Below are 24,016 nucleotides of genomic sequence, written 5' to 3'. Positions count from 1 at the left end.
GAACTGTAAGGTGCAGTTAGTCAGAGTGCCTGTGGGGTGATGACTGGATGAGGTTGGAGAGGTCTCAGGCCAGGTCATGGAAATCAGGAATCTGCACATGCTAAGGAGAGCCACTGACGGCTGAGCAGAGGAGAGGCAGCTCGGTGGCCATTGACTGCACTGTAGGCAGGTATTTACTGGAGATGGCAGAGGGGGCAGCTGGAGTGCTGCTTGTGGGAGACAATAAGGGCGGAGACAAAGACAGGGGTGGGGTTTATCCGGTGAACTCCTCAGTTTCCAACTTGGTCTTCAAGGTTCATTGATGGCTCCATTGCATGAATAGAACATAAAGAAAGATTAGCAGGTTTGAGTTGGTGGGTGAGGTGGATGTGCTGACTTTAGTTTTGTGAATCTAGAGTCCATGTTTTGGAAACTGGGCATATTCTCATAGACTGGTCTTGATAGACTCCCCACTGTTATTCTACTTCTTTTTTGTTCATTTTCTTACTCAATTATCTTTCAGTTGGCAAACAAATTATTGGTACCAAATTAGATTAAAAGCAAACCTCTGTGAGTTAAGCAGTACATTGCTAAATCAAATGAAACATGTTATTTTTACTTTTTTTTGAGTGAGTGGGTTGGGTGCCATCTCAGTACAGGAGTAGTTGGAAAACCATCTTTAATTAGAGAGGTAGCCTTTCCCGTTAGCCTAATTCTTGAGGAATCATGCTAGCAATTGTAAACGAAATACCTAAACGGAGAATCTTTGAGCTGGAGGGAAGCTTAGCAACTTGGGCCACCACTCTCAATTTATAGTCAGGAGAAATGGATGCCAGAGAGGGTAAATGACTTCCCGGTGTCACACAGCTATCGTGCAGGGGTGCCTCTAGCTCATTAGTTCAGTGTTTTCTCCACTGCGCCTTGATGACTCCCTGCAGTAATCCCATCCAGATGATATGGTTTGAAGGGCTCAGATGCTCAAGGCTGCTCAGTCAGTGGTAGACCCAGAGTCCCCTGGATACTTGCCTTTAATCTTACTTTAAATTAATCTCACTGTTCACTAGTCAGCAAATATTTGTTGACTAATCCGGAAACGATGTTACCCCAATTATTATAAAACTAAAAGATAAATAAGAGCCTGTTTTTCTCTTCAAGAAGTTTGCAGGTTAGTTTTTCAGATAACACATTACAGGACTGGCAACTACTTCTTATAAAATGCATAGGTTGTCTGACATAATTATGGATATGTAACACACACACACATAATAACAACAACAAGAAAACAAAGCCATACAACATGTTGTTCATTTTTAATTTTTTTTTTTTTAACTTTAGTGGGTCTTTTTTGCTTGGTTACTTGTTCTCTCTGCACAGGTGGCAAGCAGTTTCTGATCTAGCCTTGGAAATGCCTATATGCCTGTGGGCAAATAATACATTAAACCAAACACTTAGAAAAAAGAATGTCGATTGACTTTTATTCACTTTATTCTCCTTAGAACTTAATTAGGGAGAGTGATCTGGTGAGAATTTTAGCTTGGTAACTGACAAATATTTGCAAGAGGATATTGCAAGAATGGTTTGTAAAAGCTTTAGTTCTCTGTCCATTTATTTTGGCACCCCTCTTTTGTAGTAGCCCCTTTCAGTGTTTCTGGAAATCTCTGAAGATACAGTTTTGAAAAACTTAACCTTACCGTGGTGTAGTTGTTTAGTTAATAAGTGTGCTAAGAAAACTTATTGCCATACTAAGGGGAAGACCGCTTTTATGAAATAGTACATTTTCTATAATTCTTTATATATTTCTTTATGGTTCTTGTGTTAACCTATTCCACTCAAATACAAGTATTTAGTACTTTTTGCACTGCTTTGAATTTAAGTCTGGGGTAGAAATTTAGCCATTTAGTGATAGAGAAGTTTTCTTTACCAAGTTTATGAGCTTGAAATTATTAATGCTTTTGATTTTTCTGTAGTTTTAAGCTTCATTCATTCCACAAATATTTAAATAAATCTCTCATCATGCTAGACTAGACCAGGCATTGGAAGATACACCAGGACGCTGGATACAGAGAGTTCCTACTTTCTAGAGGCTCCCCATTGAAGTTTTCCTAGTATCTGTCTAATGAGGGTTTTATAGACACAGGAACCCCAGAGTAAAGCTTAGGAGAAACAAAATGCCAGACACCCCATTAGAAAACCAGAACATCTGGTTCTGGCCCAGGTGGGTGGCATCCCTGTGAACTCTTGTAAAAGTCCTTTGAGATCATCAGCTGATGAAAGGCTCCATAGTATTATGTGCGAGGGTAATTATCCAGGATTACCACATTACTGAGAGACAGCAGATAAAACCCGGATGCCTCATGGTAATGGAGAGTGCTCAAGTGCTGCAGGAATGGGATTTACATACATGAAAGCTGGACCCAACAGACTAAGAAAGGCCATATCATTACCAGTGAAGTCTGATTCTGTTTCAGAGGAGTGGGTTGGAAGGATGGAAGAAATGACATATTGCTGCTTTCATACCTTTGCCTGTTCTTCCTCCCTTTCTACACCAGGTACTCTAATTCCTCACTCAGAACCTTTTTGAGATTTAGATATGCTGGAATAGAGCTACTTAGATTTGGGCTAGTGGGGTGTCTTGAAACTCAGATCTCATCCAGAAATTGACATGACTCCATGAATCAACTACAGACCCATTAACTGGGTGAGGACTACCAGGATTTGAAAAAAATTAACACCTATGGTATGAAAGGAAGATAGAAAAATAAGGGGGAAAATGTGACGGATCCACTGGATTTCTTTATCAAGCTACCAGCTGTTCTGCAAGGCGTACTGAAAGGCTTACTATGTAATCAGTAACATCAGCTGACCAGAAATGCTGTTTCCTTCCCAATCTGGTTAACAAAGGACACCATTGGCCTTGCGTGGGGAAAGAAAGAAAGAAAGAAAAGGAGAGGACAGGAATGAAGAAGGAAGAGAGAAAATGAGTGAATTATGTGGCTACCTAGGAGAGAGGCATGTATATTTCTTTGTCTTTCTATCTGCCTGTCTTTCTTGGAATCTTCTCTTCCCTGAAGTCACACCTCCTATCTGGTGAGGAGTTGACTAAGGTGTATTATGTTTTAGTCTGTAGCCTTCCCATCTGGTGTCTGCATTTCTTCTAAGCTGCCACCAGTGGGGGAATGAGTATGAGGTATTAGTCTTTCACATTCTCTCCTTTCAGGCTTCTCTGCAGAGCCCTTTATAATATTTATTTTAAAATGGCTATTTTTATGAGTCAAAATGGTCAAATTTTGGCAATTTCTTATGATTCAACCTAATAATTCAACCCTTGTGATTCTCAGTATTTCTCACTTTCCTCTTCTTACACCTGCTCCTTAAATATTGAATTTATAATAATAGCTGCCATTTATTAGCACCCTTCACATGCCATGTACTCCCCACGCGGAAGCTCTGCGCAAAGTCCTGATGCCTGTTTTGCCAGTGGGAGATGGCAACTCAGACACTTGTCCCAAGATTACATGTCTAGTGATTGGCAGGACAGGGATTCAACCCAAGAGTCCTTGGTTCAAGCCTAACCCTTTGATGCTGCTATATCCCACTGCCTTTGTTCCCTGAGTTTTATACTTCATTCTTTAGCCTTACATTTTTGGCACAAATAAATGAGTCTTTGGCGGACAGATAAATGGGATTTTGGTGGGCCACCAAACTGCTTCAGATGAGGGTGTTTGAGGTTATAAATTTTAAGCAGGTTATCTTCAGAAATATATTCTGATACTTAATTACATTCACTTCTGGCCACTCCACAGCGGATGCCTCTCATCTCAGCCAAATTATAATTTAAATTCTAGAGGAGAAAGGTGCTCTGATATTTGGGCTTTAAATCCATCCCTGGGGCCAAAGCATTAAGAAATCTAATCTTCATCCTGTCTCCACTTTGGCTGGTCTTCTCTCTGGGCTTTGAGACAGACCTCAATCTTTTCCATAAAACATTCTGGAGACTTGCCTGCCTCTTCTCCCCAACTCTTTTCTTCCAGCCTTTAAAAGTCTAATGAGTTTGATCCCTACTCAGTATCTAAATATATATGTGGAGAGAATAGTGTTTCCATGGCAGAATTTCTTCCCAAGATTTCTTGGGAAATTTGTGTTTTTCTAAATCCTGAAAAAAAGCAGTTACGAGATCAGGTAAATGGGAAAAGGTGTTGGAATTCTCCTGTGAGAATGAGACAGTCAACATAGAGACATTAATAGACTGAAGGAATCCACTGATGTCAAGTTGAAAGCTAACCTGCAGAGTTGAAGGATAAAATTGACATTTCCCAGAGCCAGGACAGGATAGGGGCACAGAGGAGAGACCGGGTCACGATTGCTTGTAGCTGTTGCTATGCTATAAATGCGTTTGTGGCCCTGTCTGCTGCTACTGGTGAGTCATCCTCGCAAATAAAATAAGTATAAGTTTATATGCATGGCATATTGTATACAACGCCTGTGAGTGGTATTCCAAGAAATACGTTTCTGAAGCAAAATAAGTCTTTAAAATGGCAGTTTCAGCATGTGATTCTGTGTAGCGTTGTTAACCTTCGTCTTAAATCCAAATGCAGGTTATTGTAGAGGTCAACAAACTTTTTCTCTAAAGGGCCAGATAGTAAATATTTTAGGCTTTGCAAGCCATATGGATTCTGTCACAACTATCAGCTCTGCTGTTTTAGTGTGAAAGCAGCCATAGACTATACGTAAAATGAACAAGTGGGGCTGTGTTCCAGTAAAACTTTTATTTACCAAAACAGACTGTGGGCTGGATTTAGCCCACGATTGGAATACAACCCAATAATGTTCACTGGCATTTTCCAGCAGTTGAATATTTGTTATAGGCTATAATTCTTTGTAAATACTGTTAAGTTTATTTCTTACTTACTTACCAGATTTTTTTTTAGATATCCAAAATAATGAGTAAAGAATGTTTGGAAGTACTTGAAGAGTATCTATAATTTGGAGAATTCTGGAGAAATTCCTGGTAATTTTTATTTCTCATTCCCAAATCCCAAAGATTAATATCTGATGAGAATTTGGAAACACTCGGAGAAGAGGATTTGCTGTATCTCTGTGTTCCTGATTCGATCAGCATTTATCTTTTCAATTCTCAACTTTATGTAGCTCTTCCTGTTCTTTCTGCTCCATGGCGTCCCCTGAGTTTATCAGTTGTCTAGAGCATGTGACCTATTTTTGTTCCACTGGGAGATTGGGAATCCTGGGAACTGGCTGAAAGCCCCTTTCTCCAGAATTAACTAATAGATCATACCTGTGTTTCCCACATATTGAAGCATCTGGGATTATTCTTCAAGGATACTCGACATTTATATGTTTGGGTGTAGCAATATGATTTTAGAACCAGGACAAGAGGACCTTTGGAGTACCGTGCAGATGATTTGTGCTATTGTTGGGGATTGGTGTGCTTTATGCTTTTCTACCATGCTGCTTTAGCACTTCTGTTATTCTAAGGGATGGAAAGCAAGGAAGGGAACTAAGAATATTTACTATGAGCATTCACTTCAGTTCTTACAAACCATCAAGGTGCAATTTAACGTACTGACAATTAAGAACATAGATTTTGGAGTCAGCAAAATTTGAATTGATTTGCCACATTAAAAAAGTGTGACCTTGGACAATTTTACTTAACCTCTCCAATATTATTTTCTTATCCTTCAAATGGGATAAGAATACCTTTCTCTCAATTTTTGTGTTGTTAGGATTAAATCAGATAGTGTAAGGATGTGGTTAGCACAGTGCTGGAACTAAGGGTCACATAATGATAGCTGGCGTTTATTGGTAACTCTCAAAGGTAAGAAGTTTATACCATTTCATGGAAAAGGAAACTGAAACTCACAGGTTAAATGATTTGTGTAAGATCACATTTAGTAGATTGGAAAACTGGGTTTAGCTCTTTTCTAAGTCCATGTTCTTGCTGCCATATGCTGCTGCTTAACATAATTTCAGTTAACAATCATTCTATAGCAAGATACACCATGGTTTATTTGTTTTATGGGCCTGGGTGGATAGACAGGGAAAGTATGGGATGATGTCTTTTTTTAAAATTGAGGTGTAATTAACATATTACATTATATTAGTTTTAGGTATACAACACAATGATTTGATATTTGTGTACATTGCAAAATGTTCACCACGATAAGTCTAGCATTCGTCACATACAAAGGATGATGTCTTGAAAGGGCAAGGATTTGCAGTATTTGGAAGCTGTAATTTCTAGAAGCCAAGGAGATAGTTATAATAGAAAAGTTGCCCTGATTTTTTTTTTTTCTTGTTGCTTAGCTGCTTTGTTGATTGCCAAGAACTGGTTTGATTTTAAGTATCTTTTACGCTTGCCTGTTATTCAGGCCCCATCATATTACAATGACTTTGAAGAAATTATGCATGTTCTTTTCAATTGGATTAAAGAAAAATGTACTTCTCTGTTAAGTCTGCAATTGGAGTTAGAACATTTTGTTGGATTTCTCTTTTTCCCCTTCCTCACACTCACCCTCCACCACTTCACAGGAATGTGCCTCTAACCTTTATGGGTCAGATTTTCACGTGGCACGATTAGCTGCCAGTAATTAAACCTCCATAGCCAAGCAAATGAGTTGGCTAAGGTTTTGGAAAAAAACTCAGCTCAGCGAAAGTTTTGTGATGAATTGCTGGAGTTTGCTATATAGATATTTATTTCATAGCTCTGATTTTAATTGGTGCATATGTCTCTTTTTTTTTCTTTTGCTTTTATTGTTTTAATCACTCGAGGTTTTGAACACAACTACTTTCCACTACCTTTCAGAATCTGCCAAGCTTGCTTATTGGCATGAAGGGTATTTGTGGGGAAATGAATCCTGAGTAGAACATTTGAAGAATTAAGTATCCAGAATTTGCTCTCCACTTTAGCTCCCATTTTACTAGCCTGTTCTTCCTCGTAGTACATTGGTTTTGACTTCAATCCATGGGTTGTTTGAGAACGTGATGAATTTTAAAGCAAATATTAAATTATGTTTGATTTGAAGACTTGATCAGTAGCTATTAATATGTAATATTAGAAATATGATGTATTAAATATATAATACATAATATATGTATATTATATAACATAATATAATAATTGTAGTGTAATTACTGGACATGTTTGTCCAGTAACTCTTGAATACCACCTGTGTGCTAGGTACTGTGAAGAAAGGATATAGCAGAAGAATAATAGGTGATCCCTGCCTAGACTTAAATGGGTTTTGAGTCAAACCTAGTTCAAGGCAGAGGATTAAGTGCCAGATTGAGTCATACAGAATATAAATATCAGAGGAATTAGAATGGAAAGATATGGAAAATATAAGACTCATTAGAGAGGCCCAACAGAGGCAAGGGAACCTGAGCGTGGTCTTGAAGGAATTCCATGCCATGATGGTGATAGGGCTGGGAAGTTGGAAGGGAAATAGGAGCACCTTTGTAATTTAAAAAACAAAAAAAAATGTCACTCTCTGATTTTTAAAAAGATTCAGAAAAGTATGCACCAATGTTTCTTTATTTTCTTCCTTGTCTTAAGCTTCGCTCCAAAAAGTACGTCTAAGTTAAAGACATGGTTGGCCCTAGCAGGGCAGCCTAGCGCTGGCCCCTCCTGAAACGAGTTAGTCTTTGGCAGAGGGGAAAGCCGCTTCAGTGTGAATCCGCCAAAGTTCCCTGGCCCCAGGATCTCGGAAAATAGCAGGATTTCAACAGTTTGTCCTGAAACTCAAGGTTTGTGGATGCTGCTTAGCTGATGAGTTTGTTTTTAAGGATATCCACTCTAGAAATGGATTTTTTACTCTTTAACTTTGCTGAATGATTGCTGAAAATGTCAAATTTCTGGTTGACCTTTCTGAGGGAGGGGGTTATTTTTGTGTGTCTTGTTTTTCAGCGTGCCTTTTGCATGTCTAGATTTTCTTTTCAAATTGATTGTGAGCCTCAATTTAAACCAAGCGAGGAAAGGTTTGATATTATTTATAAGGCATTTCCCTTGAATTTCAAGGTTGATGTGATTTTCCTTCCAAATAATTAGGAATGCTGTATTTTGGGTTTGTTTTCTGCTTAGATTTATTTACGTGAACGTTTTCTTGGCAAAATGTTCCTTGAGGTTAAAAAAAAGGGGCTGTTTTCCAAAAGAGTAAATTTTTCAATGTTTTGTGTTACTGAACTATTTGAATGGGAAAGTTCGGTTCTAATAAAAATTTCCTCTTCCTTTGGCAAATGTTGATGTTTTTAAGGAAAAAGGAACTTGGGTGGCTTTTGTTTTTCGTGTCAGTTATCTAAAGCCCCCTTCCCTTCTGCTGCATACTCCTTCCCCACCATTGTTTCATGAGCCTTTGAACTAGATCTATCTGCCACTGAGAATTGTGGTTGAAAATGGACCAAAACCAGATTATTTCTGGGTGGATACACAAGAAATTGGTTGCTCTTGTACATGGGGTGTCTCTAGAAGCAGTGGGGGTCTGGAGAGAGACTTTCGTTCTATGCTTATGTAGTGCTTGAACTTTTTTTTTTAACCAGGTACATGTAATAATTAATATATGCAAAGCCATTGTTTTGTTTGTTTGTGTGTGTGTTTTTATATGGACTAGAGTACATGGTATATGGGTTTTCAAGGCACTTGATTTTAAAATTTACCAACTGCAGATCTTACTCTGTTTTGTATCACTTAGAAAAATATTTAAAGAACAGTATGGATCTGTGACCTCAACATACTACATTACACTATTTTTCAATAGTGAAATACTTGCCTCACTTATAAATCGGCCTTAGTTTTGTGGTCCCAATTGAAAGGCTTGTCAAGTGTACACTTCCTTTAGCCAGCACATTCACAACTGCAGAATTTTCTTCTGCTTAGCTGGTTTTCTTTCTTCTCCCCTTCTGCAGCCCTGATCCGCTTGTGAGCATCACGTTGCCAGATCCAGAGCTACTGGAGAACTTCTCATTATTCCAGGAGACTCCAGGGGCCCCTCTCCCATTCCCCAAGTCTCCGGGTGAAGGAGGGAGCGAAGCTCTGAACAAGAGCACACTGCTTGAAGGACTTCAGGAAGCTATGACCGGGAGCCAGCTCTAAGGTAGCCTAGTCTGCTCTTCCCCAGGAGCTCTCAGAGCAGCGTTGCCAGCGACGGCAGTAGAGCCATTTCAACAAATCACCTCTTTTAATGTTCTTTGGCAGAGATCAAATCTACACGGTAAATTCTTAGCCACAATAATCATTTTATTGGTTTATATGAATCCAATCTAAGAAAGTTAGGACCCAGCCTAATAGTTCTTAGTTCTTGCGTTGCCTTGAAGGTAGACTTTTTTTGGTGGAGCTGCTCAGTTATTCTTTAACTTTGGCCAAGTTGTTCAAATATTACCAACATTTCCCTATATATAAAATGCCTCTGCCATTCTTTTCACCTTATAGGCCACTACTATTTTTCTATTATTAAATAGACTACGTTTTAGAGCATTTTTAGGTTCACAGCAAAATTGAGCAGAAAGTACAGAGAGTTCTCACATAACCCTGTCCTATATATGCACAACCTCTCACACTATCCATATCCCCTTCCAGGGTGGTACATTTATGACAGTAGTTAAACCTCTGTTGACACATCGTTCTCACCCAAAGTCCATAGTTTACATTAGGATTTGCTCTTGGTATTGTACCTTCTCTGGGTTTGGACAAATGTATAATGACATGTATCCACCATTATAGCATCATTCAGAGTAGTTTCACTGCCCTAAAAAGTTCTCTGCACTCCTCCTATTCATCCTTCCCTATTCCACTCCCTGGCAGCTGCTGATCTTCTTCCTGTCTCCATACTTTTACCTTTTCCAGAACTACATTTTTATACTGTGCTTCCTATGGAGTACTTTGAAATCTGTGTAAAGAAGTCTTGCTATCATAATGAAATGCTGTTAATGTTGTGTTAAGCAGTGGGGGTAGTACAAATATCTATAAGATGCTTCTGTGAGAGGAGACCTGACGGGCTGAATGTTAGTGGGTGTGTCTGGTTTGAACTTGTACATAGAGACAGAAGCTAGTGACTTAGGATTAAGGGTTGCCAGGATTGGTCTATTCAGCCTCCTTAGGGCCAACACGTTTCTGGAAGGTCTCTAGTAGCTGTCAGGTGCTTTCTTTTTAAGGAAAGTCTAATTTATTATTTTAAAACGCTTTAGTCTTTTTATAAAAGTTCATTTTTGGTTATTTAATTTCAAATAGTACAAAACAGTGTAAAGTACGGACATATTTAAAGATAAATTTCCTCCCTTCTCTCTTTCACCCATAGCTAATAATTTGGAACACACACTTTTTCATGTACAAATCTTTTTCTGTACCAACAAAATATGCATATTAATTATGTTTAAAAATCGATAGAACATGACTCCACACTTTGTTTTGCAACTTGGTTTTTCCTTCCACTTGAGATGTTGTGGGCATTTTCCCTTTTAAGCAGAATTTTTCCTTTTCAGCAGAATCTCAGCCTGTGAAATGACTGCCTGGTGTTCCTTATATGGCTGTAACATAATAATAACCAGTCCTCAAGTGAGGGGTTAGCCTATAATTTAAAGGGGGATGTGGGGGGAGACCTTTCCCATTAGGGAAAAACAAAAGCCATGACTGTTGACATTGGACTTCTGTCATTAAGGATGTGCGTTTTTATTTTCCAAGGCAGATGATGCACAGCTTTGGGCTGTTGCCGAGGTGTCAGTTATGTCACATTTTCATCTTCTGGATGCCTGGAAGCGACTTCTTTGGCACTAGGCTGTGTTAATATATTAGCAGAGTTGTTAGTTCTGGCTACCATCCTTGGAGCATTTTGAGATATTTTCATGCCCGTTTAAGGTGGCATGAGGTAGAATTAGTTTTAAGAGGCAGTAATGAATAAAAGGGACGGAATCAAGAGACTGGCTTTATTTTGCATATATGTTTATTCGAGGGAAGAGGAGGAGATGATGGTGTTAGTTAATTGCTGACCCTGTTTTTCTTAATTATGAAACAAGGTTAAAATTATTAAGTTCAGTAGTTTCCTAGTGTGATTGACAGTGAGACTCAGCAGTGAAGTTTTCAGATATCTGGGGTTGGGGATGGATATTTGTATTATTCTTATTTTATAAAATATTTACTTTTGGGAAGGTAATATAATCAATGTTTGTACGATTAAAAAGGTACAAAAGAGTGAAAAATAAGTCTCCCTCCTCCCTCTGTCTCCCTAGTGCCCAGTTACCCTTCCTAGAGGCAACCATTGTTACCGATTTCTTGGGCATTCTTTCAGATTTCAGGGCATATATAATATACCAACACATAATACACTATTTTGTACCTTTTTTCATTGAAATAATGTTTCCTGGAAGTTTTTCCATATTGCTACTACATTCTTTTTTAATGGATGCCTAGCATTCCCCTGTAGAGATGTGCTGTAATTTGTTTAACCGATACTATGTTGATGGCCGTATAGATCATTTTCAGTTTTATTATCATGAACAATGCTAAAGGGAATAACCTGGTATGTCTATAATTTTAAACATGTTCATGAGCGTGTCTGTAGGATCCATTTCTAGTAGTGGAATTGCTAGGTCAAGGGGTAGTACGTACATTTTAATTTTGGTAGAAATTTATTGCCAAGTTGCTCTGTTCATAGAGCTTGCAAAGTTTTAGAGTTCACCAGCAATGGATGAGAACATTGCTTCCTCATAGCCTTGCCAATCACAGTATGATTGTCAAACTGATAGGTTTTTTCCTTTGCCAAATTGATAGGTGAAAAATGACAGTTTAGTGGAGCTTTAATTTGCATTTTTTCTTATTTTGATTGACATTGAGCATCTTTTCATAAGTTTAAAGGCCATTTGTATTTACTGTACTGTTCCCTCTATGTCGGTGTCCTTTGTCTATTTTCCTATTGGGTTATTTATCGTTTTATTATCAGTTCATGGGAGCGCCTATGAATTAACAAAATTAGCCCTCCCTTTTCTCTTTGTGATATGTGATATTTATATATGGTCATTTGTGTAAAAATTATTATTTTGCTGTGCAGATTATTTAAAATTTTCTATACTTAAATTTACCAATTTATTTGTTCAACATATATTTATTGAATGCCTCTACGTCTTAGGCACTTGTTCTAGGCAGCAGGTTATACAGTAGTGGAGAAAACAGCTTCCAGTTCTTGCTCCATGGAGCTTACTCTAGTAGAAGAGACAGTCAATAAAAGATGTTCAAAGTGGGTTCTAGAGATAAATATATAAACAAACATTTTGTGGCTTCAGGATTTTGTATTACAGTTAAAAGACCTTTTCCATTCCTAGAGTTAAAAACCTATCTCTTGGTTCCCTGTACTGTCATGTGGTTCTCTTTTTAGATTTAAATCTATGATCCATCTGGAATGTTAGGTATGAATCCAACTTAGTTCTTCTCTAGGGGCTCTATTAATTAGGGTAGGGCTGAGTTGCTGTAACCAAGGGACTGAAATGGGGCTGTAGTTCAAAGAACGTAGAAGTTGGTTTTTCCCTCACTTAACAGTCCCAATGTAAGCAGGACAGCCCATCTCCACTGCTCAGTGAGACTCAGCTTCCTCTGTCCTCTTGCTCTAGCAATTGTCACTGCAGTTATCTGCGTAGTCATAGCTGAGTTGCTACCATATCTGGGTTCCCTCAATGTGAAGGACAAAGGAGAGAGTCCAGGGCAAGTGATCAGAAGTTACATACGTCCTTTCTACTTCCATTGGTGGGAACTCAGTCATGTGAGCTGCAAGGGAGGGTGGGGAATGCAGCCACTGCTGGTCAGCATGTACCCAAGAAGAAGTGAGGAAGGAATTGTCGTGGAAAATCAGCAGTCTCTGTCACATTGGCTAGTCATTTGAGTTTTACTGAATAGTCCCCAACTTTTCTCCTTTGATTTCGTTTGTGTTGTAAATTCACATATACATTTTTGTCTATTTCTGGGCTCTCCATTTAGTTTCATTGATCTCCCTGCTGATGTGTGTACCAGGATCACACTCTTTTTTAACTTTTAGAGCTTAATATGTTGTTTTCTTTTTGGTAGGGGTAGTTCCGTTTTACAGAATTTTAATATTTAAAAGTTGCCTTTCATAGAATTTTAAAGTTCCATTTTACAGAATTTCTTGTTTTTGTTTATGTGATTTTTTTAAAAAAATATATTTATAAAATATATTTAAAAAAATATATGAACTTTAAAATAATCATATAAATCATATGAAGTTTAAAATCACCATTCCCTCTCCCCTGAGAAGAAAACCTGTTAATCTTGTTACCCGGATTGTGTTACATGTATAGATAAACTTTGTGAGGGAGGGTTCACGTCTTTAGGATGTTAATTTTTCGTATTTGGTGATATTGTTGCATGGTGTTTGGGAAACGTTGATCTGGACTCTGCAATCTTTCTGTATCCTTGACACATGAAACTTAAATAATTGAAGTAAGAGAGAGGAAGAACCAACTTAGCATAATATGTTGTGTTAATTTTGTTTTTTAAAGATTGGCATCTGAGCTTACAAGTGTTGACAGTCTTCTTTTTTTTTTTTCCTTCTTCTTCTCCCCAAAGCCATCCAGTGCATAGTCGTATACTCCAGTTGTAGGTCCTTCTGGTTGTGCTGTGTGGGACGCTGCCTCAGCATGGCTTGATGAGCGGTGCTAGGTCCATGGCCAGGATCTGAACTGGTGAAACCCTGGGCCACCAAAGTGGAGCGCACGCACTTAAATCACTCGGCCACGGGGCTGGCCCCTGTTGTGTTCATTTTAATACTTGATTTCTGATTATGACTAGGTAACTGATGTCTATTTCTCTATTAGCAATTAATAACCTTGAAACTTGAAAAAATAGTTTTCCTGTTTGAAGGTAAAAAATAGTTGATATTTCCGAAGTTTATTGCATAAATTTATTCGTAACATAAACTTGGGCAAATTTTTGCATGTGTACATGATACGCAATGCTGCTACTTCCTCGGTGTGTGTGCACGTGTCAGTCTGCACCTTTTTTTAACAACACACATTCGGCTTTTCTTTCCTCCTTGTTACCTTTTGGTGTAAAAACACAGATACAGATGTCCACACAAAGCATACATAGCTTAGTTAATTATTATAAGGTGAATATTTTCTGTGACCCCCACACAGGTCTAGAGACAGAATATTAGTGGCCTCCCTAGAGCCCTAGCACATCCCATGTCCGTCATAGCCCCCTCTTCCTCCAGAAGTAACCATTTTCCTAACTTCTCTAGTAATTGCTTCATTTTCTTTTTTATGGTTTTATCACCCGCGTGTGCGTATCTAGCCACTGTAGTTTAGTCTAGTACATCTAGTACATTTGTCTATTTTTTTTTTAAGGAAGATTAGCCCTGAGCTAACATCTGCCAATTCTTCTCTTTTTGCTGAGGAAGACTGGCCCTGAGCTAACATCCATGTGCGTCTTCCTCTACTTTATATGTGGGACGCCTGCCACAGCATGGCTTGCCAAGTGGTGCCATGTCCACACCCGGGATCCGAGCCGGCGAGCCCCGGGCTGCCGAAGTGGAATGTGTGCACTTAACCACTGTGCCAACGGGCTGGCCCCTTTTTGTGTCTTTTAAGTCTCTAAAACCTTAGATTCCTCCTCCAGCCCTTTTTTTTCCTTGCAGTTTATCTGTTGAAGAACCCAGCCATTTGACCTCTACTTTCCCTCTGGCTGGATTTGGTGATTACAACCTCTTGATTCACTTCAACTTGTTCTTTTTCTTTTAGTGGGAAATACTGTTTTAACACCACAACCTGGGCACCAGGAATGTTCACTGCCGCTGGGCAGGTCATTGTTTCTAGGCCTTTTTGTGGACAGAGGATAAATATATATATAAAATATGTTATGAGTGCATACTGATACTTCCAATGCAAATTCAGTTTCTGAAGTTCTTGCCTAACCTCTTCTGCATTACATCTGTGTCTCCTTCATCCCACGGAGAGAGTTCTGGTTCTCCAGAGTCGCAGGGGAGGGTAGGATTTGAATTTGCAGTGGCTACTCACTTGCTTTCTTCTACGTTAGACACACAGTATTCTCAATACTACCACAATCCGAACACGGCACGACTAGTTATGATAGCTGAAAAGCGATAAAAACAATTTCTTTTTGGTATGCCACTCCCGTTCTCACCACAGTTTTCTTGGGGGGCAGTTGGGGGATGTTTATAGCTGTCGAAAATTGGGCAAATTTAAACACTGATTAGCTTTTACATGATATTTGGAGGAGGAATACTTTTAATTTTGTTAGGTGAGATATTGGTTTTATAGTTGTGTTTATAAAAAGTCCTAATCTATTAGAGAGAATTTGTGGGTGAAAGGATGTGATATCTGAGATTCTCATTAAAATACCTCAGGAAGAAAATGGGCAAAATAGAGGAGATGATTGCTTATTTTTGAAACTAGGTGGTAAGGTGTTGTTCATTTTTGAAACTGTGAGGTCAAAAATAGAGTTTATTATACTTTTCTCTCTATTTCTATGGAACTTGAAATATCTGTAATAAATACATTTTTTAAATTAATTTTTTTGTGTGTGTATGAGGAAGACTGGCCCTGAGCTAACGTCTGTTGCCAGTCGTCCTCTTTTATGCTTGAGGAAGATTGTCACTGAGCTAACATCTGTGGCAATCTTCCTCTGTTTTTTTGTATGTGGGATGCCACCACAGCGTGGCTTGGTGAGTGGTGTGTAGGTTCATGCCTGGGATCTGAACCTGCAAACCGCTGAAGTGGAGTATGCACACTTAACCACTATACCACCAGGCTGGCTCCTTTAAATTAATTTTATAAATAGTGAGGAGACAAGGACACATAGGAGGGGAGGAAGAAATAGACGGTGGGGGGGGGGGAGGGGGGCGGAAATGAGTAACAAATGGGCGATTCCATTCTTATCCTTGGGGTTTGGTGTCGCCTCAGTGACCCTGAAGCTAAGAAACTGGGTAACATCTTGAGTGAGAAGAAGAGAAAGCTGAGATATGGCACCTTGAGGAAAACCAAGATTTAAGGGATGAGTAGCAGAAGAGGAAATCCCCATCCAAAGAAACTTCGAAGAAGGAAACCATAAAAGTAGAGACACCTGAGAGAGTGGAGCCTCCAAATCCCAGCCAGGGAAGAACCCAGGGGAAGAAGGGGGTCATTAGCTCCGCCATGCTATGGAATGGATGATTGAGTCCACTCTCAGCATCACTTGAATTGCTTGGGGGCTGGGGGATTCCTAGGCCTCATCTCAGATCAATCAAGTCAAAATCTCCGGAGGTGAGGCTTGGGAATCTGAGTTTTGAGGAAGCTCCCCTGCAAATCTGAAGGATAAGGTAAGGCCTACAAAGAGTTAGAATCTTAGCATTTCAATGAAACACTGGATGGAGGAGAGGGAGACTTGTGCAGATTGCTTTTTCTAGAAAGTTTTCTGTGAAAGGATGAAGAGGGTAGGTATGTGAGGACTTGGACCTGAAGGAGGTGGTTGAAGTTGAAGTAGTTGTTGCTGAAGAAGGTAGTTGAAGTAGTTGTTGCTTACGATAATGTAAGAGAGGCTTGCCTTTAAATGAGGAGAACAGGAATGGTTCCCCATGACTGAGTAGTCAAGCTAAGCATGAGCTTAGGCTCCCTACCACCAGAGAGATTATTTTTCCGGGAAGAACTTGATTTTTGATGGTTCAGGGGTAGCTTGGAAACGGTCATCATGGATTAGGTGTTCTTTTTATTTATTGTTCTTTTGGGTTACATATTAAAAGAGGAATGGCACCAGAGTCTTTTCAGTTCCTCTGCATCTCAGATTCTGACTGGGCTAATGGGCCATCCCCGAGGAAGAGGAAGGAATGGGGTGTGCAGGGCTGACATAGGCACTTTCCTCTTGTTCACTGCTCCCCTCCCCGTCTTCACATTCTCTTCCTCTGTTTCTCTGTTTCCTTCTCTCCTGTCAAAGTAGCGCTGTCATGTGTAGAACCTCCAAAAGGGGTTGTCTGGTATGGGGTGGTGTTTTCAGTTATTTGCTTTGGGACCAACGACTGGAGGGATTCCCACATTTTCATGATTTCGTAATCACTGTCTTCGAAGGTTCTGGAGAGAGGACTGAGGTGAGAATCCTGTTCCTCTTGTTTTCATCTGCCTCAAGGTCTTTGTTTTGTTTTGTTTTTAATAACGGATTGGATTCATCCTTTCTACCCTGTAGGCTTTCTACCTCTGTGTACTTGGGAGCATCATTTATTTCCTAAATTGTTTCATTCTCCTCACTTAGTAGAGCGCATTTATTTTTACTTTTAACTTGCCATTAATTTCTTTTTTAGGTCAGTGAGTGTTTTGGGTTGGGTGGCTGGATTTTGGTGACATCAGTTTTCTGATCTCGTTCTCCCTGGTATGCAGAACCTCTTCCTGCCTCATCTGCCCTCTCTGTGTTTTCTGTTGTGGTTACTTCCATGCTAACCCGTTCAACTTGGGCACTGACCCTGTGTACACAGCTCATTTTCTTTCTCATGATCGTATTTATACTTTTGATGGATATATTTAAATGAACAGCTGTGCATTTGTTGAGTCATACCACAATTATCTGATTCTGCTTTAGCTGCTCGACTGGCAAAAGCGTATTTCAAGCTAAGTTGTGAGAGAATTCCATTAATCACATTCTAGTTGGGGGAGGGGAGAGGAGAAAGACCACCAAGAAAAGTCTTTTTAAACATTAATGTTGATTTAGTTATTCCATTGTTTTAGAGTAGATGGATTTGCTTGCTATTTAAGGTGTCACCTGGAGAAATTTTATAAAGGCGTAAATAACTGTAAAGGTTTAATGATAGCCTTGTAGGCAAAATCCCCCTGAATCATTGATGTGCAGATAAAGTTAGCTGGTGGTGCTCAAGTGTTTAAATAGATAAGCGGTCTTTAAAAGAATTCCTTTCTGTAAAGACCAGTGTTCTTGACTCAACCTTCCTTGAATTCATTGGCTAAGTGTTTTGTTTTAAGCCTTCTGAACAGATAACATATGGATACAGAGGATGTTACAACTTTCTTTTTCTTCAAATGTATTAATTGCTAATTGCAACCTCTGATTGAGTCTTTGGCTTCCATCAGCCAGATCTATTTTTCTCTTGACACTTCCTCAGGGTTCTTTCTAAAGGTTATTAATAGGCATGGAAGCATGGCTTTCCAAATAGCGTCAATAGCTGTTAGGAGACTGAGGGTGCGGGGAGATGATATGTCAATTTCTGACTTGTAGGAGATGTATTTTCAAGCTACAGAAGCTGTCTCAGAGGTCACTGGGGATGGCTCTGGGCGGATCAGCTGGTGTCTGCAACTAGAGATCCAAGCAGTCCTTTCCAAATGGGATATTGTCCACCAGGGAGTTGTCTGGTATACCCAGTCTGCCAGCCGTCTTTCTGTTTGGCTGCTTCTCTTGGATGGCACCCTTGAAAACTGAAATCCAAGTTACAAATGATATCTTTGAATTGATCTCAAATACCTGGTTGCTACTATATTAAATTGAGGACATGGAGCCCCCTCCTCCCCTAGTCATTTCCTTACCAGGCTGTATAAAATTCCTTAAACCTCATCTTCCTCTCCCTACCAAAACCAAAGTGTAGCATAGACTAAGAAGTTAAAATTAATGTGTTTGAATTTATATCTAGTGCCTCGTATGTGCCAGGCGTGGGGTTGTAGCCACGAGCTGGGCAGAATTCTTACTCTCATGCTGCTTATATTTTGGTGTGTGGAGGAAGGAAGGGTGGGAGAGGGGGAAACATAATAAAAATCAACAAACTGGTCATAAATGACAAATTTCACACAGTGTTAAGTGCCGTGAAGAAGATGAGGGTGGGAAGGCTGAGGCAGGAATGGGCTTGAGTGTGGGGCTGGAGTGTAGATGAGAGGAAAGCTCTTGTCAGGCTGGTGTACAAAAGGTGGTTTTTCTCTCCTCCACAGAAGTATGCTCTAGTGTCTCCCATTTCAAAAAAAAAAAGAGAGAAATATACCTCTGTTGACGTCCCTTTCATTTTATTCACTGCTCCCTTCACATTATTATAGGTTAAACATATTAGCCTTAGAATTGGGACAGTTGTGTCAGATGGTAGGTGCCTGCAACACCATTTGTCTGGTAATGGCAGCGATAGAAAGGTCTGTTGTTAGGTTAGAGGGGACACTTCAGGCATAGAAATGAGACAGAGGGCTGAGACAGCATTCTCTGAGGACTTCGGGAGGAAGTGAGATTTTAAATGGACTCCACAGTTTTGCATCTAAGAATTTTGTTGGGGAGGAATAACGGGGTCCTTCCTACCAGTAGGTAAAAAATATTGTTCCTGTCATAGTTTGTAAACTGGAGGGAGAGGAGTGAGCCCTGAGCTGCCTAGGAGACTGTAACAAAACAGCTGGGAGATGATGGGGTCCTATCAGTTGAAACAAAGCAGGAGAGCCATGGCTATTTGATACAGAGGGAGTGAAGTGGAAAATGAGAGACAGTTTCCATGTATTCAAGTATGTCGAAATAAAACCTAGCCTTGAGATACCAGGAAGGAAGTGGGTGATCAAAACACTGGCATCTCAGAAGCTTAGCGTCATTATTATCTGTATCTCTGGTGGGGGTGTAGCAAAGTCAATTTCATTGTGTATACAATTAAAGTGAATTTACTGGGGATTCTTTGGTTCTTACTTGGTAGCCTAACTTAAACCTTTCACTTATTTTCATTCAGTTAAGCCATTTCTTTTCCTCCCTCTTTTTCCAGATTATATTGTTCTTTCCCCTCCTTTCCAAACCATATCTTGGGTCCATCTGTCACAGCTGGAATGTTTGTAGGGTAACTCTTTCAGTCAAAACCCTTTCTTTTCTGAAATAATCTGTAATTATTTCCTCTAACTACAGGATGAACTGATCCAGGGGCTGGGTTTCAGTTCTGTAGAACTTGTCCAAGAAGCTATTTGTGTTCATCTATCTCGAAAGATCAAATTACATGCTAATATTCTGAAAGTAACACCCCACCAGAAACCCTCCAGCAGTGGTGAAGTCTATATAAAACCAAGCCCTGGCAACTTGCACATTGCCAGTTCAGACGGAGTGTGGTGTTAAAAATATTTCACAGGTCATTTGTGAACTGGAGAAAAGACCCTGACTTAACTTACTTAACATATGGTTCGGTGGCTTCAGTTTATCCTTTCTTTACACTGTAACTGACAGCTCATGTCTCTTTTCACCCCTCCTAAAGGCCGAGGTAGTTTGGGACAAGCTGCCCTTGGGTTATCTCTCTGCCTGTTGAGCATAGAAGAGACATAACTGTTTTCGCGTAATGGCTGATTTTAGTTCCACTTGGAGGTAGTTGTAAGTATACCTTCCCTCAAAGTTTTATGTCTAGAAGTTGTCTTACTGGGTCCAACTTTGTCCCAAAAGGTGCCTGACTTACCCTGATTTCAGTTTTTGAGATGTGAGTTACAAGAGAACTGAGAGATTGAAATCACTTTCTGTACTATCAAAACAGCTCATTTTTTCCTTTCACGTCAAGATCTTTTATCCGGGGCAGGGGGAGAAAATCTGAGGTTACGGAGTGTATGAAATTAATTTTGAGGTTAAAGAAATGGAAAAAGGGCACGATTGAAAGGTGGCCTAAATAACCAAGAGTAAAGATTGTTTTCTAAGGGAAAAATCAACATGGTTAAAACGCAGTATGTGTTGAGGCTTGGATAAAATGTTAAGGATGACAAAAGTGGACAAAAGCGGTTAAACTCTGGCTAACTAGTTTAGTGAAGGTTGGGAGAGTGGTGGCTGATTAAGACCTGAACTCTGGTCAGATCGTCTTGGGTTTGACCTTGCATCCTTGAGCAAGTTGCTTCTACCCACCCATTTTCTTATCTGTAAAATGGGATTAATATGAGTATTTATTTTAAAGTGTTTTGGGGAGAAATTGAATGAAATAGTACATACGATCCCTAAGCACTGTGCCTGGCTCGTTAGTAAGTGCCTCTGCATTAGGGTGATAATGATGTAATATTGACAGATAATTAAGAGAAAGCAGAATTACTCTAGTTCTTTTTCTGCTTTGCCTTTACCTTTTATATTAAAAAGAATGATTTTTTTTTCTTTATTGAAGGTGTAGCATAGATTGTATGAAGAGATAAAAGAAAAAACTGTCATGGAATAGTAGTGACAACCCTCACCAATGGTGAGTGAGTGACTTCACGTGGATGGTGTCATTCAAAATAGGGATGGGTGAATGTACAACCTGTCTTTCAAGATTCTTTCTGACTTGGAGATTGTTAGAAGTTGAGTTGAGAAGAGTATCAAGAAAATCCCTATTGAATGAGTAGGTACTCAGTAAATTATGTGTTGAACAAATGGACAAACCAAATGAGTTTGTGTCATAGGCCAGACAAATGAACATTTTTGTAGACTTTTCTGATGGGAAAGAATCTTGGAGTTCATCTTATAACTTTCCCTTCATCCTCAATATTACGGATAACAAATTGTATGCTGTTCATAAATCTAGGTTTTAGAAATATCTTTTATTCCTCTGGCAGATTATCAACCAGATTGCTTAATATGAGTTCTAAAAGTTGAATATGGAAGTGTATTATTCTCTAGATTATTCTGTGACCAATATCAAAATGCTTCATGATTTTTTTTGTACTGTACTGCAGTATATCTGTGGCTTTATCCAGCTGTAAAATTGTGATGAGCAGAAGTGCCAAACTTGGTCTCAAGCCCACACATGTTAGAAATTGAGCTAAATGCTAGCTCCCTAACTGGATATCAGTCTGACCTATAAATGGAGTTTGAAAAGTACTATGGGATTTGGGAAGCAGTTCTGTTCTGCCCTGGTGATATGCCTGTTTTTAGCAGAACATCATGGGAATGTTCCATCCCCAAGAAGGTAGTCCTGAGATATTGTAAGAGATGGTACTGATTTAAAGAGGGTACCTTAATTAAGATGGGAAGTCCCTCGTCTTGTTCTGAATAGCTATTTTCCTTGTGCCTGAAGTATTTAGATAGTTACCAGGGATAGAGGACCTTATTCAAGAACAGAAAGCAAGTAGTATATACTAGAGGCAAAAATTCATACTCTGAACCCCTCATATAATATTCTGTAATCCCCAGTAGCCTATGATTTTTCAATTAGGGATTTTGACCTTAGAATATTGCATAAGGATTTGGTCGAACCTAAAGGAGAGGAGCAACTGAGTATTTTCTTATCACAACTTATGTGTCATTTTAAAAATATTTAGTTGTGTACGTAAAATGTTACTCCTACATTTAAAAAAATATCTAATACCTTCTTCCTTGACCATAGATTTGTTGATTTCCTTGATGTTAGAGAGGCTAATGAGATTTCTAAACCTGTGGAACAGTAACATTTTTGTCAGGTATTGAGTAAATGTTCAGCCTAAAATATCTGCTACCATCTGATTCTCTGCTATGGTGGAAGAACTGATCATTTAAGGAGGAAGGCAGTGGTTCTCAAAGTGTGGTTCAGAATCCTCTCGAGTATCCAAGACTGTCTCAGGGAGTCCTTGAGGTCCTGCCTCTTCCGGTGACATATATGTGCAAGGCTGGATTTTCTATGTTTACTTCAACCAATATAACATATCATAACAGATTGAATGCAGAATCGTATATGAGAATCCAGTTGCTTTCTACTAAGCCAAACATTATAGAGATTTGCAAAAATGCAGAACAGTGCCACTTTTCTCACTATATTTTTTTGGAGAGAGTACAGTTCTTTTTTTAATTTATAAAAAATGGGGTACTATGTTTATTGTTATTTTAAAACATAGTATTTTTTTAAAGTGGCCATTTTAATTTCTAATAGAGTAAGTATTGGTAGAAATAGCGCACATAGACAAGCTCCTTAGGGTCCTCAGTAATTTTCAAGAGTATAAAAAGATTCTGAGACCAGAAAGTTTGAAAACCACTGGAGTAAGCCATCGCTGAACTGTTGAATTACTGCCACTCTCTTTTTCCACCAGTCCCTCTTTTTTGCCAACCCACATCTGAAACTCCTTAGCCAAAAATACTTGAGAGCAGGGGAGTTGAAATTTTACTCTTAAAAACAATATTTTCTTTTTAGTGTATTTTAAAATTAGAACTAGATCCTTGGAACTTCAAGGTGGGACTTTAGCATTTTGATGTTTTTTATAATTAAAATATGATTAGGAAATTTATTCCAGAACATTTTCCTTTGTACATTCTTTTCCCCCCTTTCCTTTAGGAGGTGCCATTTTTCATAGCTGGATTAACTGGTCAGCGGCAACCATCCAGACGCTGAACAAAATGGCAACCAATAAGCGATGCAGACTTTTTTTTCCAAAGATTTCTGGCGGATTTTGAGCCATCAATCTATAAACAGTAGATTAGCTTGGAAGACTGAATTTATAACTCTTTTTTTCTGTTTGCTACTTATAAACCTACATTAATGTTTTAAATTTGCTTCCACAGTTATGATCTGTTAAAAAGTATTTTGGGGAATGGGCTTTTGTTGGCTTTGTGACAGGAAAAAAAATCAGTGGTGATTGTCTTTTAGATTTTTTTTAATAGTGAAAGGATTCTTGATTTTAAAGCTTGAAGCTTGTGGACTGCTGACTTTCAGTATCACCCAAACAAAATTCTACAGATTGAAGTGACAGAGATGGTAATGTCTTAATCCTACCATTCCTTTGCAAGTGTGGGTGCTTGTGTGTTGGGGGTGGGGAGGATTGCTAATTTTTTAGAATTTGAGTTTAAATTCAGCTGATTAATTCAGGGAAGATTTGAATTCGATAAGAATTAAATGTGCAGCTCCTTAGCTCTGATAAGGATGAACAAAATGGACTAAAAGTTTTGCTACCATGAGCTTTACAGTCTAGTGAGGGAGACAGATGTTCAAAAGCACACACAAGTGTGAATATATAATTATCAATTATGATAAGTGCTGTGAATGAAATTTAACAAAGTGGTATATGAGAGTATAACGAGGACCTATGAGAGTCTAGGCAAGCTTCTAGAAGGAAGTGACATTGAAGTTGAGACTTGAAGGATGAGTAGGCATTTGCCAGGTTGAGATCTGATAGAAGGGCCCAG

At 39.0% G+C, this 24,016-nt stretch overlaps 1 protein-coding gene across 9 annotated transcripts in view; it reads left to right on the top strand.

Annotated features, from left to right (window-relative positions):
- ACVR1 (activin A receptor type 1) overlaps positions 1-24,016 on the top strand; it is a 122,657-nt gene that overhangs the window by 41,081 nt on the left and 57,560 nt on the right. For 2 of the 9 annotated variants that reach the window (XM_070240978.1, XM_023622944.2), the window contains exon 2: positions 8,896-9,083. The exons of 2 other annotated variants lie outside the window; for them this stretch is intronic. The gene's annotated coding sequence lies outside the window, so the exon portion shown is untranslated. Of the gene's footprint in view, positions 1-4,305; positions 4,397-7,549; positions 7,741-8,895; positions 9,201-24,016 lie in introns of those variants that run through there. 5 more of the 9 variants (XM_070240980.1, XM_070240977.1, XM_070240979.1 and 2 more) reach the window with 4 other exon arrangements.

This window comes from Equus caballus, chromosome 18 (genome assembly GCF_041296265.1).
Source record: "Equus caballus isolate H_3958 breed thoroughbred chromosome 18, TB-T2T, whole genome shotgun sequence".
Lineage (NCBI taxonomy): Eukaryota > Metazoa > Chordata > Mammalia > Perissodactyla > Equidae > Equus > Equus caballus.
This window is presented reverse-complemented; position numbering and strand designations above follow the sequence as displayed.